The 6661-nt window shown below is 33.9% G+C and overlaps 1 long non-coding RNA gene across 2 annotated transcripts; it reads left to right on the top strand.

Moving 5' to 3' along the window:
• The first annotated feature begins 4951 nt into the window (after positions 1–4951).
• On the top strand, positions 4952–6179 carry LOC149580059 (uncharacterized). 2 transcript variants are annotated; one of them, XR_016359792.1, is made up of 3 exons: positions 4952–5189; positions 5377–5423; positions 5519–6179. It is a non-coding gene; the product is annotated as an uncharacterized LOC149580059 (long non-coding RNA). The 2 variants fall into 2 exon arrangements; XR_016359793.1 differs by having other exon boundaries at positions 4952–5203; positions 5519–6178.
• Positions 6180–6661: the final 482 nt, after the last annotated feature.

Raw genomic sequence — 6661 nt, 5'->3', positions numbered from 1 at the left:
ACAAAATAGCATTTTAGTTGCTGGATTGAAAATGGCAGTTAATTCCTGAACACTATGATTTCCGTGAGGGAAATGAATTAAAATATCTTGACAACGAATTATTATATGAGCTTCCCTATATATCCGCACCAGATGTTTTAGGTAAATTAATTCTCCATTTGTCATGAATGGAGACAAAACATGAATTTCATTGGTCTCTTCTATCGGCTCAATGTTTCCCCATCCATGATATCGGAACATTGGAGCGTGGTTGTCATAAAAATAGCTTTCCAATATTTTTCTTTGGCATTCACTTGGAAGTTGTAGGATTCTTTCAAGGATACAAAGTTGTGGGAATTCAGAGAATTCATCTGTTCGAGGATATGTTATAGTAGATGCATTTATAGTATTCATACTGATGCAATGTGCACAGAGGAAAACCTGTTGAAAACGACCAACATTTCTTAGTTTTTTCTACGAATAATTGAATTCTAAGATATAGCTTAAGTTCAATGTTTTCCATTTTTTTAGAGATATTGTTGATGGGAAATTCATATGCATGTAATTAATATGTAGGTTTCTATAGATAGATAGCACAAAAATTTCAGATATGTATGATAAAGAGTAGGATGATGTACTAGGACCCTATACATTGTTACTATTTATAGACAAGTATGCATTTTGAGGCATATGAATGCATCGTAAATATTTGAGAAACCACAAATTATAAATGCACTTTAATTCAATAACATATGATAGTACAATTTTGAACTTGTAAAATAAATTCTACCCATGTCTTCTTATTTATTGACTAATTAAGTTCTCATTTTTAAGACTAAATCTAAATTATATCTTTTTCGTAATACTTGTGTTATTTTGTAAGAAAAAAAGGATGGAAACATACCAGTTAGTTATCAGTTGTTTTTGAGACGTTGTTCTACTTTCACAACCTTTAGTGTCTTTTTTACGACCTTTGCACCTGAAAAACAAATAGAGGAGAACAATTAATTACATAATTCACATTATCATTCCTTACAAATCTACTATATTTATTTTGATAAAGATTACTGAATGAAAAAATTGTATAAAATATAAATATTTGAATCATAGAATGCATTATAGAATATTTCAAAATGAAGAGGAATGTGTACTAAAAATAGTACAAATATGGCTTATATCACCTGTTCAGTATTCGTTCTCATAATATAAATAAAAATAAATACAATGCATCCCAAACAAAATTAGGTTGTGGATGAGGAAAAGCAAGACAAGCAAAAGGAGAAGGATGCTAAAAAGGATCAGGCTGTGGATAAAGATAAGTGACAGAAGGAAAAGGACAAGGATGCTAAAAAGGGAAAACACAAAGAACAAGGAAAAGCAAGACAAGATTAAAATAATGGCCTGAATTTAAAAACATTATGAGACTAGGTTGGAATGCATATATAAAACATTTTAATTGGTCAAAACTTATTGAAAATTTGCATCCACTTGAATGCTCTAGTATCCTGCCATACGGCAGGAACTAATAATATTAACTTGTAAAAAAATATAGTACAAATATGTCTCATATCACTTTTTAAATATTTGATTAATTTGGTTTATGACTTATACATTGTGATAATCTAGATCAAAATAAATATGATGCATTGATAACAAGATAATTATATGTATTTTTATTGCAAAAGTTAAGAAACATTTTCATTTATCCATTGCATACGTTGTTTGCTATGTACATATATGGATAACATGCTCATCTACTACAATTCCATATGGATGAATGTGTAATAGGTTATATAACATCCCCAGCAGGTTGAGGTTTTCTTGAGCAAATGGTGCTTACATAAGGTGAAATTACAGGAGGAGAAATATGTAGTTGCAAAAGTATCATTGCATTGCAAACATCTGAGATTCTTGATGCACTAAGCTCACAGAAATGAGTTTGGTGAGCAAGCAATGCATGGTCCACTAGAGGCTTGTACTTACTACTTATTGCAATTTTCAGGGAATAATAAACACAAGTCATAACATCACAAGAGCTCAAAGATTGAAGAGAGAACAAGCCACCTATGAGGCTAGTACTCATCTCTATAACATATGCATTGATGTATGCATCATAGTCTTCAAGAGGTTTGAAACAAGGCTTGACATACGCATTTGCCATTTTCTTTACAATTTCAGAATTTTCTAAAAGATCCATGCAATTGGTGAGGAATTTAGAAACAATATCTGCATAAGTTGTTCTCCCAGATTTATTTTCCAAGAATTCTTCACCAAGCACATTGCGTAATGCTTTCTCAACATTTCTGCATTCTATGAGAAATACATGCTCCAAAGTTGTAGACTGAATTGCACCAATGATTGGACAATCCCACTGAGGACCCGGACTTGGAATATAAATTCGTTCAGACATTTTGATAACACAATATCTGTTACATATTCAAAATGAATAAACACTTTCAAGAGAAGTGACATGGTTGACCTAAAATTTCAAAATTGAAACAAAATTATAAAATGCATGTTGCAAACTCGAGTAGTTTTGGAAAATACTAAATAAATCCATCTGTTGTTTACTCAATAAATCCATGTGTGATGTTATTTCAAAAAGTCACAGTTTAAGCTGTCATTTATAATTTATTGTCTTTTAATCTTTTCATAGATTATAATCATCAATTATATGTGTTTTTTAATAAATTTTTTATTTTCCCTTATTCTTTATAATTGAAATAGTAGCCTTTTTTTTACTAATTAAATCAATTATTTTTAAATCTTAGTAATTGAAATAATTAATTTCAAAATTTATTGATTAAAAAATAAAAATTCCTATTCTACTTACATATATTTTTCAAAACAAATAAATCAAATTTTTTCTCTCCAATTAATATAATCTTTTATTTAATACATTATTTTACAAAAAATAATGTATTACATAAATTAAATCAATTTTTTATTTTCATCTATTCTTTATAATTGAAATAGTAGCATTTTTTTTACGAATTAAATAAATTATTTGTAAATCATTGTAATTGAAATAATTAATTTCAAAATTTACTGAATAAAAAATAAAAATTACTATTCTATTTACATATATTTTTCAAAACAAATAAATCCATCTCGTCTTTTCCTCCACTTCTAGATGAACCGAGATCAATATAAATATCATAGTGTCAAAAGAAAATCTAGAAAAGCACAACTAGTCTTTTTAATGACTAATTATTAAAATGTGTATAATAATGGCCCAATTTATAGGAAAGACTTTTCATGAAAACACTCCCACAACACAACATGATCTCATTTATAAAACTATTATAGGTCCCAATCACAATAATAATGATCATCAATTGACACAAAATTTTATATGAACAAACATAAAAAGATACATTGAATACATGGAGCAAGTGGAAGTTGACCCTGATTTGACTTGGGTTTGAACCCATGATGTGGGGTTACCAACGTAGTATTATCCATATAAAATCTAAAGTTTGTAGAATAATGGAAGATCGTCCAATCCACTAAAACGTTAGTGAAGGGATGTGGGCAGGTGGATTAAGTTAAGGTTTTTGTCCGTTGGTGGCCTTCACCTTTTCTCTCGATTTGACTCAAAACTAAACTTCATTTGACCGCTGCCTGAAGTCCGCTACATTTTGAAATGCGCCCAGCGGACGCGACGCGGGATTCCATTTTGCTTTAGAGGGCGACCGGGAACCGAGCCAACAGGTGGACTGGGGAGCCAAAATAAATGTAGGGGACGTGCTTTCCAGCGGATATGCCGGTCCACGTTTCTGAATCGCATTTAATTTCGCTGAATTTCATTTCATTTCGTGGCGCTGGGGGCTTTCACTACGCGTCCTTTGGTTCGATTTCATGGCATTTGGCGTCATTTGCGTTAATTTTGAGTTCGTTTCATTTAATTTCGGCCGTGTAGGAACGTTGTCAAGCATTTGATCGGCGTGTATTCCTAGGCATTCATTCAAGGTAGTTGGGTGGGGGGCGTCTGAAAAGGAAGGAACAAGGCTTCGGATTTCATCGCGTTGATCGCCGGGATTCAAACGCAATGGAATTTCCTGTATACCCTTTTTGGCTGTTTGCATAATGGTGATTTCTGCACACAGAACAGTGTATAAGAAAAGAAAGAAAAAAACCCAAAAAAACTTTATCTGCGAGGTAACTATTGAGCCTTCAAGAAAGTTAATGATTTTATGCAATCAACCTGAGAACACCAATTTCACATCGAGCAAGTCAACCGAGTTCATCCACCTCCACGGTGGGAACAAATTGTCTAAAAAGCAATACACCACTCGGTCGGCAAGCCTTAATTACGAATATGCAAAGAGTTAGAGGCGTAGATTCATTAATTAGAGAAACAACAGAGCTTAGTTATATCCTCATAAACTCTATTTTGCTTCGTCCAATTTAAGGGAGTAATTCTTTGTCGTGCCACTGTATATTTTATTGGCGGGCATTTCAAGTTTGGCGGCTCACAGTTTCTTTCCTTTCCTTCAAATTGCGCAGGTTTCAGTTAAGTAAGATTCTTTTGTTTGGAGTTATCATTGCTCCAGTAGGTAAATATAATCACTCCTGCAATTTGTTCTCGTTTTTTCAATTTTTTCGTTTTAAAACCCTTCTGTGTTTTTTCAGCGTTATACTTAATTCATTCTCGTTTTTAATTCATTTTCGTCGTGTTTTGATGTGGATTGTGTGGGAGGTGTCGACGATCTGTTTTGGTAGCTGCCCCACTCTTACTTGTTCTTTGTGGGCACTGGTCATTTGGCAGAAATTCTGATTTTTTTGGTTCCTAGAATGTGGGCAGTCGTCATTTGATAGAATCTCTATACATTTTCCATTGCTAATGCCAAAAAAAGTCTGTTTTTTTTTCATCTGAGCTGCACAAACATAAATTCGAGCCCACTAGAATTGCATGATGAAACAAATAGCAGAGAAAAGAATGCTCTCCAAACATATAGACTTGAAAGAATCATAAAAATATGCACAGTTTCTGATGATATCGACCACAATCTTGGGAATAGTGTTGAATTGATAAAGGGGTTCGGAGCAATTTGTGCTATGAAGAATGGTTGTTAAAGCAATCTAGCCCTCCTCCTAATAAAGTCCTTTTTGGTTGACAGTTACGAGTTTCCTTGCAGCAGGGCTGAAAAATCCAGTTAATGAGCAGGGCAGAGAAGCCCTCGAATTCAGAGACATGCAACAGGAAGGTATGAAAGACCAGGTATTTGGGCTAATTCAAATGTGTACATAAAATTTTCTTAGGAGAAAGAGAAGATGTTATGCCTTAGTCATAATTAAACTTCAATAAGGGAGCAACATATTTTGGGACAATTATCGTTCCCACAACCAAGACATTAGTAAAATAAATTGGGATTTGACCATGCTTCATTGCAGGTTCTTTATTACAAATTGGAAGGCAAAAGGTACAAGACAGAGAAAGAGTAAGCCTCTAGAAACTGAAATTACTTTTTCACATATTCAATTATCCATAAATTCTTCATTTTCATTCACTATTTTTATGATTTTGTGCCCACAGATTATGAAAATACAAAATTTGTGCTTTAGAGTAGCAGTAGAAGCAACATCGATACTCATCTCTACTTGTGTTGATAGATTTAATCTACAGCAGTTTTGGGGCTAAGAGCTTAATATCTCTCCCAAGCAGTGATAGCCCAAAAGCTGGCCCACCAGCCACACTACCGACCACTAGAAGGAGAGAATTGAGTGTATTAGGAGAAGTCGTCTGCACAAAGGTTACACAAGATGTTGTAAGCAGAAGCGGAAAGGCACTAACAACGTCAACATTCGATCTGCACATACGATTTGGGGTTAGAACCCCCGTAGCGCTCAGAGTAGGGGAAGACATTTTTGAGATATCTCAAAGATCTTGCAATACTTCCGTTCAAGCGCCCAAGTCTTGCATGGCCAAACCAGACACAGACAAAGGCAATACACTTCCACAGGTTAAGCATTGAAAGCGGTATCAATCAGTTAGGAAATCTGGACTCCCCGTCCTTCTGTCAGGCTAAAATTCAGCACTTTGTGGCCGGTTTTTTTGCACCTACTTTTATTGCAACAGGAAGGTATGAAAGACCAGGTATGGAAGGACCTCATGGCTGCCGACAAAAACGTCACTTTTGCAGGTTTTGATCAAAAATTTTTTGATTTGAGAAGAACACAAAGACTAAATAGAAATGAATTATGTATATACTTAGATTCCATTGTTTATTGATCGATTTGTTGTTGTTGTTCTTCGGTACAGATTTTGCAGAACAACATTTTCTCCTAGGAAAGAACTTTTGCCTAAATCCAGCGACTCAACAGAGCTTGCTAAAATACAGGCCTGCTCAAATCCTCACAAATATGACAAGAGGAGCTACCAAAAGGCAAAACCAATATTGAAGAGTAAATAGGAAAATAAGCCATCTATACACACAGAACGCATATCAAACCTACAACAATTTTCTACAAAAAGTAGTACAGGAAGCAGTATCAACAAATGAAAAACATACCTATTCTCTGCAACAAAATCTTAAGCAAAATACATCACAGAAAGACAAAAACATACCTGTTTTCTGCAACAAAACCTACTTCTCAGAAGCATACAGAAGGGACTGTCCAATTTTCCCGATGCCTCCGAAATCAACAATTACTAATAAATAGGAACTTTAGATGACCA

The sequence above is a fragment of the Cupressus sempervirens genome, chromosome 1 (genome assembly GCF_028749045.1).
Source record: "Cupressus sempervirens isolate cs-2001-9-10 chromosome 1, ASM2874904v1, whole genome shotgun sequence".
NCBI lineage: Eukaryota > Viridiplantae > Streptophyta > Pinopsida > Cupressales > Cupressaceae > Cupressus > Cupressus sempervirens.
The sequence above is the reverse complement of the archived record's forward strand: the minus strand, read 5'-3'. Positions and strand labels throughout refer to the sequence as shown.